Source organism: Pan paniscus, chromosome 11, assembly GCF_029289425.2.
Source record: "Pan paniscus chromosome 11, NHGRI_mPanPan1-v2.0_pri, whole genome shotgun sequence".
Taxonomy (NCBI): Eukaryota; Metazoa; Chordata; class Mammalia; order Primates; family Hominidae; genus Pan; species Pan paniscus.
This window is the reverse complement of record NC_073260.2, coordinates 13,837,307-13,850,459: the sequence shown is the minus strand read 5'-3', so window position 1 is coordinate 13,850,459 and position 13,153 is coordinate 13,837,307. Positions and strand designations below refer to the sequence as shown.

The window sequence follows — 13,153 nt, the reverse complement described above, 5'->3', positions numbered from 1 at the left end:
TGGGCCACACAGTAACAACAACAACAATAAAAATTTAAAAATTAGCCAGGCATGGTGGTACGCACCTGTAGTCCCAGCTACTCGGGAGGCTGAGGCGGGGGGATTGCTTGAGCCCAGGAGCTGGAGGTTCCAGTGAGCTATGATCATGCCACTGTACTCCAGCCTGGGCAACAGAGAGAATTCCTGTGTCTCTTGGAAAAAAAAAAGTGTTAAGTAAATCAAAGTATGGAAGGAAATGCAGGTAATTCTTGTAGTCTCTACTACCTATCACCTGTCCATGCCAACAATTTTCAATTAATAGGTGCATCTGGTATTGATCAGTGGATGCTGGCACGTAATACTGGGTAGAAGGAATCTCAGAAAGCTGAACCTTAAGAAAACAGCTGTGGGCCCCTTTAGTCTAGCAGAGGAAAGGGAGTTACCCCTGAACCTGGAGGGCTGCCTTCTAAGATAATGGCCTATTAAACAATCTCTGACTGCTCCTATCTCCAAAATCTCCCAGCAACACAGTGTGCAGAAGCCACTGACATCCACTTCTATAAATTTACAGTGAAATCTGGGTATAAAGTTTAGCTGTAATAATTCATTTCTCAGGCTGAGTTCGGTGGCTCACATCTGTTATCCCAGCGCTTTGGGGGAGCCAAGGCAGGAGGATCACTTGAGGCCAGGAGTTTGAGGCCAGCCTGGGAAACACAGTGAGCCTTCATCTCTAAAAAAAATTTTTTTTAAATTAGCTGGGTGTGGTGGTGCATGCCTGTAGTCCCAGCTACTGGGGAGGCTGAGGTGGATCTCCTGAGCCCAGGGGTTTGAGGCTGCAATGAGCTATGACTGTGCCACTGCACTAGACCCTATCTCCAAAAAATTTTTTAAAAATAATAGCCCAAATTTAGGAACAACCTAGGTCTAATACGGGGACTGATTAAATAAAATATTATGAAATACCATAAAAATATTAAATGTGATGCTACAAAAATATTTAATTTTATAAAACATGTTTATAATATGCTACTTTATGAAAGCAGCAAATTATAGCACATTTTAAATTATAATTATAAAAATACAAATTATAATTTTTAAAATATAATAGCAGAGTGGAGTGACTATAGTTACCAACAATGTACTATATATTTCAAAACAAGCTAGAATAGTGGACATGAAATGTTCCCAGTGTATAGAAATGATAAATACCCCAGGTGGTACCTAAATACCCTGACTTGATCATTACACATTCTATGAATGTAACAAAATATCACGTGTACTCCACAAATATATATAAACATTATGTATGAATTTTAAAAAGGTAAATCTAAGCAAAAAAATATGTAAAGGAATAGAGGAAAAAAGACTAGGAGGTTATTCCTAAAATGTGAATAGTAGTTATAATTGATAGTGGAATTAATAATTGTTTTTATTTTTCCTTTGTGTTTTTTTGTATTTTTCAAATTTGCTATAATAAATGAAGGCCACTTTTGTAATTTAAAAACACCAGATAAACTTAAAAGTTCTCCAATTTCTTACTATGACATCTTTTTGAGGCTACTATAATTAGCACACATTGTGGCATCTCCAATGGGTCATTCGCATGCAGTAATTTAATCAAAAGCAGACACGATCTGTTTATGTAGACATATTTTCATGTGAAGCAACCATGCACTCTGGCATGTGTACTCTGAGAGCAGTGCACAGGCTGTCGGGCTTCTCAAGCTGTCAGGCTACCTGACAGCTGGATTATATATAAGCTACCACTTTCCTGATTACTGGGAACTAAGGCCTGGCTGCATCAGGAGGAATTTCAGGCCGGTCTCCTTTGCACATTTTTTCCTACCAGTCTTTGCAGCTGCCTGGGAAACGTGGATCAGGGAAAACAGGGGAGTCAGGGAGTACCAGGAAGGAACCCTTATCCCTGAAGACAACTCCCTGCCCCACTCTCAAAGCCATAAATGCCATCATCTGACATTCATTTTATTTCTTGGATCTTGCAGATATTTCTATTAAAATTAGTTTTCTGAAAGTAGCTTCTTGGACTTTGTCCTATGAAGCCTAGCATGATGATGACTTTAATATGTGCTTATTATGTGCCAAGCATGCTATATACCTTACCTTACTGAATCCTCACAGTAACCCCCAGAGGCAGATATATTAGCCCCAGTTTACAGATTGGGATGCTGGTGAAGTAACTTGCCCAAGATCACAAAGGTAAAAAGTAGGAAGGGGGAAAAATGAAATCCATGGGGGTCTTTTGGCTCTAAAGCTAGTCTGCCTTGAACCCTTCCTCCTGCAAACTACAAATTACTGGCCAATTATAAAAAGGCCATAGTTTATACCACAAATAAAGGTTTCTGTAGATTTGTGGATTCATCTAGAATCTGAATCACTTAACTTCTATAAATTCAAAATGAAAATGATCTGAAACTATTTATTTCAACAAATCCACACATACCAAGTATTTCATGCTCTGGCTGCCTTCTGAGTCCACGGTAGTCCCTCTTATGAAGACATGACCAGACATGATTGCCTTGTCTTTCTATCCATCCAGGAAGGCCCATCCATCTTTCCTTAGGAATACTGCTAATATTCTATGCTCAGTTTAGTCAGTAACTGAAAATCCATGTGTTTTCTGCCCTGGGTACTCCCTGCTCATCCATCAAAGCTGAAGAACAACTTGGAAACCCATTTCTGAACTTAGCAAGGGACCAATGGGTAACAACCTGGGGGAAGGCAGGGTGGTTAAGCTGCATATGAAACTCGATATCTAAATCCAAATGGAAAACTGCTTTTTATAAATCTGCATTTCTCTCCATAATCCTCACCTGAATAGTGGATATTTCACAGAGAAAGATTATAGTATTTTACACATTTTCCCTCCAAAAAGGCCAGGCTGACAACTTCAGGTCTTACTGTGTAATGAGAGGCAGGGTATATACGAGAGGCAATATAGCCAGGTGGTTAAGGGCATAAACTTGGGGCCCAATTGCCTTGGCCTAAGTCCTGGCCAAGCAATTTTGCTGTATGACTTTGGGCCAACTTAACCTCTCAGTTTTCTTCTTTATAAAACAGGGGATAATAATAGCACCTACCTCACAGGACTGTCTAAAGATTCAACGAACTAATAGTTGTAAGGCAGTTGGAACAATGTCCAATGCATTAATAGTGTGATTTAAGTATCAGCTATCATCACCATCATCATCATCATCATCATCATCATCATCATCATCATCATCAGCCTGTAATAATACTAAGTGATCCTAACAGCATGGACAATCTAACTACCACCATCACAGGCCCTACTATGTGACAAGTGCTGTGCTAGGTCTTTTATGTACAGATCATCTCATTCACTCTTTGGTCACCCTAAGATGTAAAGAGTTTATAAACCCACTTAAGAGAGGAGAAACTGTGATTTATAGAGGTTAAATAACTTGCTCAGTGTCCCTCAGGAACTAGTAGAAGTGAGAGAATTCATACCTAGGACTGCCCAGGCCTGCACTCTCTATATTGCATTATGAACCACAGCATCTAACTCACACAAAGTTCTTAATAAATGCCTGTTGACAGTGAAGATTATGATAACCTAGACCTATATCAAAGTACAGTCTCCAACAAATACTTGTTTAATTTTTAGGAGGCTGACACGGGAGGAAAATAAAAATAGCAGCCAAAAGCCATTTCAAAAAGACAAACTGTGAGGTCAATTTCTATGAATATACTTTTTGCCAAAGAAATGATTATATAAAATATAAAGGGCTCTTTCACACTGAACAGGACAAGGTTCTCAAGGCAACATCCACACTTTGGAAACAGGATTTAAAAAGTCACAGCTGCGCATGAAGCCGCATACCCTCCACTTCACAGCAGAGAGGAACACAAAAGGAAGATTCTGGGAAGCAGTTACTCTGCAGCGACGGGAAAACCTGCTTGGGCATTCCAATGATGTATTTATTGCGGTAATACCATGTCACTGAATGGCCTAGGAACAAAATATTGCTTTGGGCACTTTGGGAGGGTTCCAAGTTATAATACCCAGGCAGGATTTTTATGGGATTTTGTAAACCCGAGGCAAACATCTCAGCACATAAGTTTCAAAGAAAATCTGCAGAATCTGTTGGTTGGTGGCTACATGCTCAGAGCAGCTTCCTCGATCCCTTTAACCCCTGACTGAAACATAAAAGGTTTTAGCATGCAATTCTTTAACAGCTGCTAGCTAGCTGAAAGCTGAAATCCAATGGAAAGCAAGTGCCTGCCAAAGTCCGAAGAGAGGGAAGACACACTGTCGCCTCCATTGCTCTGTGTCTTCTTTCTAGAGACCCGTGGGAGAAACTTCTTTCAGATCCTGGTATCAGGAAAAGCTCTACTTCCCTGGAGCAAAGGGCTTGCTTTTGTATCTTTAGAAACTTTAACATAAATCTTGTAACTAGCTCCTATCATGTCCCTTTCTCCTTTGCCCATCAGGAAGCTCAGCACTAAATGTTCGTGTGACTATGATGACCTGGACATGCATTTCTCTGCCAGCTCCTCCTCCTGGGGACTCGTAAACTTGTCATTTAATCTTTATGTTTCTTTTCCTCTCACGTAGTTTATTGGTTCGTATGTATACATATTTATTTTTTTGTTTTTTTTGAGATGGAGTCTTGCTCTGTCGCCCAGGTTGGAGTGCAGTGGCACAATCTCGGCTCACTGCAAGCTCCGCCTCCCGGGTTTATGCTATTCTCCTGCCTCAGCCTCCCAAGTAGCTGGGACTACAGGCGCCCGCCACCACGCCCGGCTAATTTTTTGTATTTTTTAGTAGAGACGGGGTTTCACCGTGTTAGCCAGGATGGTCTCGATCTCCTGACCTCATGATCCACCCGTCTCAGCCTCCCAAAGTGCTAGGATTACAGGCGTGAGCCACTGTGCCCAGCCTCGTATGTATATTTTTTTAAGAGGTGGGGTCTCGCTATATTGCCCAGGCTGGAGTGCAGTGGCTGTTCACAGGTGCGATCCCATTACCGATCAGCACAGGCGTTTTGACCTGCACGTTTCCAACATGGGCCGGTTTACCCCTCCTTAGGCAACCTGGTGGTTACCCACTCCCAGGAGCTCACCATATTGATGCTGAACTTAGTGTGGACATCTGATCAGCATAGCGCTGACCTAGGCTGTAGCCCAGAAATCCTGGACTCAAGCAACCCTCCCATATCAGCCTCCTGAGGAGCTGGGACCACAGGCACACACCACTGCACTCAGTGGTTTGCGTATTTTAAAATCTATTATAATAATTCCAAATATTTTTGGGATCAAGGTAGGATATAAGTGAATTAACCTATCATCATCATTGCTGACCATAAGAACAAGTTTGAGAATCACCTGTGCAAGGAAAAATGACAGAGTCAAAAGCTGAACACTTTCATGGTTATGTCTTCATGTCAACCGTTTTCCATTCACCAATTTAAAGAGCTGCTTTAATCTGAAAGAGCTTCTGGTAGCCAGAAAAAAGCTAAGTGTGAGCAGTAAGAGGAAAGGCTAGACTTGAGCAGAACATCCCTGGTGTTTGTGCCATGAGAGGGAGTAACGCTGCCAGCTATGCGTCCTTGGGAAGGAATTTAAACTCATCTGTAAAACAGGGATAACAGAGCTTCCCTCAGAAGGTTGCTGTGAGGATTAAATGAGACAATGCAGGACTTCCCTTAGCAAAGTGCTCGGTCAATGAGAGCTGCTATTATTGCAAATACAGACTGAAACAGAAACCACTGCGATAATGTTTAGGTAGATCCCTAGCCTATGAGTCACAACAGGCTCACAGCCTTACCAGGGAGGGCACACCGGGGCAGGGAATGCTGGCGTCAAAGCGAAAGTCTGTGCTCTTTCCCTCGTGTGTCCAAAGTAGGGGTGCAGGGTGCATATCTATTTAAACAAGCTTGCTTTTAAGCTGCAGACGGCATTTAAGATTAGAGACTTGCTCAGCAGCCAGGATTCCTACAGTTCCCTAGTCTCTCAGGTCCTACAAATATAGTCTAAAAATGACGAGTAAATGTCAGAACCCACAGAACAAACCATGGCAGCACAGATATCAAAGGACACGTGACGCTGGGTCTGAGCTCACATGTCCACCCACACAGCCTTGGCTTCTTCCACAATGACCTTCCATGGTCCACGTGGGTTCCTCAGTGCCTCCTGGCTTCTGCACGTGCCACTCCCTCTTCCCTCTTCTTTACCTAGCTCTGAGTCCTGCTTCAAGACAACCTGGTTCAGATGTTTCCACCTCAGGGAAGGGGAGGGTGGAGCTACCTGTCCCCTTCTCTGTGCTCCCACACAGCGCCTTGTTCCTACCTTGGTAGGAACACTCATTGGGCTCTTCTATAATTTACCAGCTCAAGCTGCCTCGCTGCCTCCCCCAGCCTCGAGGCAGGGATGAGTAATCTCTGTGCTTGGTGCATTGTTGATGCTCAAAAAATATTCATTAGATGGATGTTTGGATGGTAGTGTAGCATCACATGTCCTTTGATATCTGTGCGATCATGGTTTGTTCTGTGGGTTCTGACATTTACTTGTCATTTTTAGTCAATATTTGTAGGACCTGAGAGACTGAGGAACTGTGAATCCTGGCTGCCGAGCAAGTCTCTAATCTTAAATGCTGCCTATAGCTTAAAAGCAAGCTTGTTCAAGGAGGAGCTGAGGCTGAGAAGCTTGGCCCAGATTGTTGGTCAAGATTTGGATTTTCTCTCATACGCAACAGATGCTAACAGAGCAGGAAAGTGACACAATCAGCTTTATATTTTGGTGAGATTCTTCTGGTGGCACTGCTGACAATGGGCTGGAGACTTATGGCAGGAAGACCCATTCCAGGAGGATCGTGCCAAGCCTTGACTACTTTATGGCAGGGGCTGACTGAATTGCGTTCCTCACTGAGCCAAAGCCACCACGCTGATGCCGTCCGTATCAGAGCTCGGACCCAACATCAGCTATTCTAAAATGTCTGCATTTAGTGTCAGCTCCATCGCTTATAACTCTTCCTCTAGGGGCAACTATAATCATTTTCTGCTTGATCTTAATATAAGCACTGAACTATATTCAAGTGACAACCGCTGTAGCTTATACCCCCTCTGAGGCTCAGATTGGATAATTTGGAATTTAAATAATAAAAAAGGAACAAGCTGACATGACAATAAGGTCACACTTTAGCCTCTTCTGAGCCAATACACCATTTGCTCTCTGTGAAACAGCTGAATATAATCAAATTAAATACAATTCCTATTACAAAAGAAGAAAGACCAAGGCTGTTCCAATAAACCAATTCTCCTGCCTAGTTAAACTGCAAAACCTTCAGGAAAGGTTTTGAAAGCATGACCCATCAGTTCTAATTTTTAAAACTTATCCTTTCAGTCAACACTAGAAAAAGGCCCATTCCAACTTTTATCTTTGCTACAAAGTGCTGTTATCTTGGCTTGATGTCAGGAGCTCTATCTCTCTTTCTGCTGACAAGCAGAGACGAGAAAGATAAGATTGGAAACGAATCTCACTTCTCTGAGTAAATAAATAATCAATACTCATCTAAATGTAAATGAGAAGGTAGCCCCCTCTGATAACAGCACTCTTATCAGAGAGCCAATTTTCTTCAGACATTTGGCCTCAACCAAATCACCATCATTCAGCCCCAGCCTAATGGCAAAAAATCGTAACTAAATTGAACCGATCACCAGAGATCAACTAAGTTCGGCCCTGGCCACTTCAGGTTCAAATGTTTGGGAATGCAATTTTGCCCCCATTAACTTTCAATAGCAATGAAGAACAGACTGGTCAAGGGGCCAGTTGGTGCAATAAACAAAGCCCAGCAAGGGGGCCGGCCAGAAGATGAGGAGGAGTGGGCTTCAGTGTTTAAACAACAACAGTGCCATCATGGAAGCAAGCCCCAAAACTGTGAAGGGAAGGCCGCTTCTGTGGGCTGAGTAGAGGGCACTCTTTCCTCTATCTAAGGCTTGGCTGAAACTGAGAAGACATTTAATTTGGCGAATGATGATGATGATGATTAAAGTTTATTAAAACAAATATAAAGAAAAAAGATATTAAAAAGCTACTGTAGCTAAAAATAACCTAAGGTTCAAATGATCAATTTCCTCCAACTAATTTGTCTCAGACTTACATCTGACCCAGCAGTGCCGCACTGACCTGATTTTACTGAAAGAAGACGCCGTCTACAAGACAAATCACTTTCAAACCACTGCACTGGGGTTTCCATTTCTTTGCTGCAAGACTCAATTCACTGCTGATGAGAGTATTGGGGAAATTATGACCATTATTGATAGGACAGCAAAACCACTTTCACACAGCAGTCTTCAAGTCGACAGAAAGCTTGCACTAGACCATTAATGAAGGTGTCAGCTAAAACCAGAAATTAAAGACAAAGACTGGAAGAGGCCTAATTTTTAGAGCATGTTAAGGACACCAGACACACAGAAGCAGCAGCCATTCATCCCCTTAAGAGTAACAGAGCCTAAATAAGGATGAGCAGAAGAAAGGGCTACTCTACTTATGATTAGGGAAAGAAAATGCTTTTTTTCTTGCCTGGCCTTGGAGTTCCAAGGCCACAGGCTCTCAATATTATCAGCTCACAATCTTCATCAGCCAAAGGAGGAGATGTTTGGTGTGAGACAGAACTACCCAATGTTTTACAATCTCTATTGCTGCTGTGAGCATCTAATCCTAGAAGGCAGATGTGTGGCAGTTGGAGTGTGGGTTCTGGAGTCAAAAAGACTTGGATTGAAATCCTGGCTCTTTTACAAGTTATGCGACCCTGGGCAAGTTAGTGGATCTAAACCTTCATGGAGTAATTCCACAGATTATGTGTAACACAATGCCTAGCACATAAGTACTTAATAAATGTCAGTTATATTGCTACACAAATTTGACAAAATCATCAACTTGCCCTTTTTGAAAACAAGTCAAATATTGCTTCATTCCTGGACTATAATAACAGCATCAGCAACTGACATGGAGGACTTTCCTGGCCCTTAACAACGTGCTTTCCACGCATTTGCTTTCCGCATCTTCATAAAACTCTATGCGGTAGGCCCTACAATAATCCCACTTTACAGAGGAGGAAAATAAACCATGGAGTGGTGAAGTCATGTACCCATGGTGAGGCCAGGACGAGAATGCAAGTTTTTCCAATTCCAAAGCCTGTGCTCTTCACCACTCTGCTCTGCTGTATCCCATAAAGAACAGTATAGGTTTTGATCTTTGGGTTAAAAAAAAAGAATTGTAAGGTTTAGATGATTTATCAGTTCAGAAAGGAGTAAAGATGCTGTGTGGGAGACCAGGCAGCAGGGAAGAGAGTAGGAAGTTGATCTTGAGGGGGTCAAAACTGAGAGTCCATCAACCCTCACAGCAGGCGTGTCACATGAACACCAGCTGCTTGCCCTGATTTTTCCAGGGTTGGGGTGGGGGTTCTTTTTCTAAGTTAAGTGATTTACAGACTTACTGCCTCAATCCACAGTTCTGAAAGTGTGATTTCTTTAGGGTTTAACTATACCCATTTCTAGTCTTGTTACAACTTTTTTATTGTGGTAGAAAACATTTACTGGAAATATGTTACTGCTATTACCAGGTCATAAAATAAAAAGAAAAATAGTTTATGTATTGCCATCATTTCCAACCATCAATCAGAAAGTGCCAAGAGGAGGAAAGGAAAGGGCGTACGGCCGAATTTCCTTCTTTGTGTGGGAGAAACTGTAGGAGCATCATAATTCTTTAGAACAAATTTATTCTTGAATACCTAGCCTCACGAATGGGCTCTGGGGAGGAGCAGGGAGGCATCCTTTTGGCATATCCCCTCCTCTCTGCAGCCCTGCCTGAATCCCTGTCAGAATTAAGAGCTCTTTCATCCCACCTTCCTTGGGACCTTGCTTTTCTCAGTGCACCAAGCATGCTGAATTAGAAGTACTTTTGTCTATTTGTCATTCCCCCCACCTAGCCAGCATCAGGGCACTCTTTGAAGACGGGGTGGGGGGCTTTCAAAAAAACTCAACTCTGTCTTCCCAGGGCTTCAGCATAGCAAAAGGCTCTTTGTTGGTGCTTAATAATCTTTGTTAAATAGAATGCCTTCCACAAGGTGGCCTTGAAAATTGAACTCAACAATCTACTTCTTCTAGCTAATATTCCTATCCTAAGAAATATTAGCCCAAGTATACAATGATGTATGTTCAAAGATGTTCATTAAAGTACCGTTTTAATATAAAAAATTTCATACAACCTAAACATTTACCAGTAGGAAACTATTAAATAAATTATGGTATATCTATACACTGGGCTGTCATATGGTTGTTGTAAGAATAAGCTAAGTTGGTTGGGTGCAGTGGCTCACATTACATCTGTAATCCCATACTACATCTGTAATCCCACATTACATCTGTAATCCCACATTACATCTGTAATCCCATACTACATCTGTAATCCCACATTACATCTGTAATCCCACATTACATCTGTAATCCCAACACTTTGGGAGGTGCAAGTGGGAAGATGACTTGAGAGTGGGAGCTCGAGACCAGTGAAACCTCATCGCTACAAAAAATTTAAAAAAAAAAAATTAGCTGGTTGTGATGGTGTGGAGCTGTAGTGTCAGCTACTTGGGAGGCTGAGGCAGGAGGACTGCTTAAACCCAGGAGTTCAAGGTTACCGTGAGCTATGATGGTGCCACTGCACTCCAGCCTGGGCAACAGAGCAAGACCATCTCTAAAACAAAATAAAGCTAAGTTAATAAGACATGGGAAGAATTCTATGATACATTATTAAATTTATAAGATATAGAATGTACAGAGTAGGCTACATGTTAGTAAAGTAAAACCCCAATAAAATAAAAGCACCAAAACATAGGTGCACTGATATGTGGATTTGTGAAACACACAGCACAATCTGGAGGGTCATGAACCAAACCATTCTCACAGCCGTTCTTTTACCTGTAGTAACCTGTGGGGTAGAGGAAGGTATAGCAGCAAAGAAGATGGCTTTTGATTTTTACTTTATAGATTCCTATCACGTTTGGGTTTTTGACAGTAGATCATTATAAGTATTACATTTATTTTAAAAATTCAATTTTAAAAAATGAGGTGGAAAAATCTCAGAGATTATTCCAGCTAGACCAGACTAGGGAAGACTGTGGCCCCTGGAACCTCCTTGAGTCTCCTCTCACACCATCTGGCTCCTCACACATCATGTAGGCTCAGTGGCTCTGGAGAGAGACCTAAACAGTTGAGGAGCCAGGAACTAAATTGGGATAGAGCCTGTTCAAGGGTTCCTGAGGTCCATAGTCAAGCTACAAGTAGACCACAGAAGCTTCCAGTGCTGCTTAAAGGGGTTGAGCAGGCAAAGGTGAAGAGGACTGACTGGAGCATCTGTGGCCAGACTACAAAGACTGTTTACAGCTGGGTGCGGTTGCTCGTGCCTGTAATCCCAGCACTTTGGGAGGTCAAGGTGGGGAGGATCGCTTGACGCCAGTTCAAGAACAGCCTGAGCAACACAGTAAGATCCCGTCTCTACAGAAAATAAAAATTAGCCTGGTATGGTAGCACACACTTGTCTTAGCTGCTTGGAAGGCTGAGGTGGGAGGATTGCTTGAGCCTAGGAGATCAAGGCTGTAGTGAGCTATGATCATGCCACTGCACTCCATCCTGGACGACAAAGCAAGACCTTGTCTAATATATATACATATATATGTCTTATATATATATATATATATATATATATATATATATAATTTAAAAAATTAATAACAAAAACTGTTTACAAAGGCAGGCCACAACTGCAGACCAAGGGTCAGATCCCATTCGCGCCTGTTATCACCATGGCCTGATAACTATGCCCGCCCCAGCCTCCTCATGGATTCTACCCAGAGCCACAGAAAACAAAGGTGTCCCATAATGTCTCTGGTCTTCCTCTAAGGCAGTTCTGAAGCCTCCACGCAGGCTTTGAGATAAGTGGTGGTCAGGAGTCCATCCCTACAGCCTGTGGGTAGAGAAAAGGTCTGGATTTGATCCCTGCCTAAGCTTAATAAAGTATGTATCTAGGGAATGTTCTGCAAACTCTGCAGACCCCAGCACATTTGAGACAGTATGATGTAATGCTTACAAGCCAGACTCCTTGGGTGTGAAGTCCTAGCTCCACCACTCACATGTTATGTAATCCTGGGTAAGTTACTTAGCCTTTCTGTGCATTACTTTCCCATCTGTAAAAATGGGCATCTATATCTTAGAGTTGTTGCAAGGATTCATTGAGTTAATACAAGTAAAACGTGTAAGTAGAAAGGATGCCTGGCCCACAGTTTTCATGAAGTCTGTAGCTTTAGCTGCATTGTCCCTATGCCTGGGTTGCTGCTTCTGCTTTCTAAGCAGCACTCGGAAAGAGAAGGGTCTCTAGTTCTCTAGGAGGGGCTGAAACCTCCAGGTCAGACTTACTGGCCTCATCTTCCTCCCCTCTAATGATATAGTAATCCAGAAATATCCTCCAAACCATGCCATTTCAACCATCTGTGTCTTTGCTCATACTAGTCCCTCAGTTTGGAACAATCTTCCGTCTACTTCACTTCTTTACTCTGATTTTTCCCACTCAAGGAATCAAAACTCTGCTTAGATGCCACTGTCTCTGGACTTCTTCGTGCAACTCACACTACAAAGACCTCTTGTACTACGTATATGCAAGTTGAGAATGGAGAGCACATTTCAGCGTCCCTACATTCCTAGGACAGCCTCAGCATACAGGTATGTTTAGTGATTATCTGATGATGAAACAAGCCCATCCTGCTTAGCTACCATCCTATCTCTTCCTCCAAAGTAGACTTGGAGCTCCACCTCCATCTGACTCCAAATGCCTCCACTGTTTGGAGATTCCCATTAGTGTCCCAACTCTGACTGGGTTTCCTAGGGATGGATGGAACTAGCATGGATCTAGCTGACTCACCTGGACATTGGCTGGAGATGGAAGACCATCATTGACAGGGTCCAATCCCTCATCCCCATCAGTCTGGTTCTCTTACCCAGGTCCATCTTCAGTAGCCACCTATCCCAACACATATCCTACCAGAGTTATCTGAGCCACAACACACAGGCCTAAGTGGAGCCCACTCAACATCAGAACAAGAAGAGGTAACACATGTACAACCAAAAACTTCAAAACTTGCAGAAGG

At 42.5% G+C, this 13,153-nt stretch overlaps 1 protein-coding gene across 7 annotated transcripts in view; it reads right to left on the bottom strand.

Moving 5' to 3' along the window:
- Positions 1-13,153, bottom strand: part of MAPKAP1 (MAPK associated protein 1) — a 265,297-nt gene that overhangs the window by 67,218 nt on the left and 184,926 nt on the right. The gene's annotated exons all lie outside the window — the stretch shown is intronic.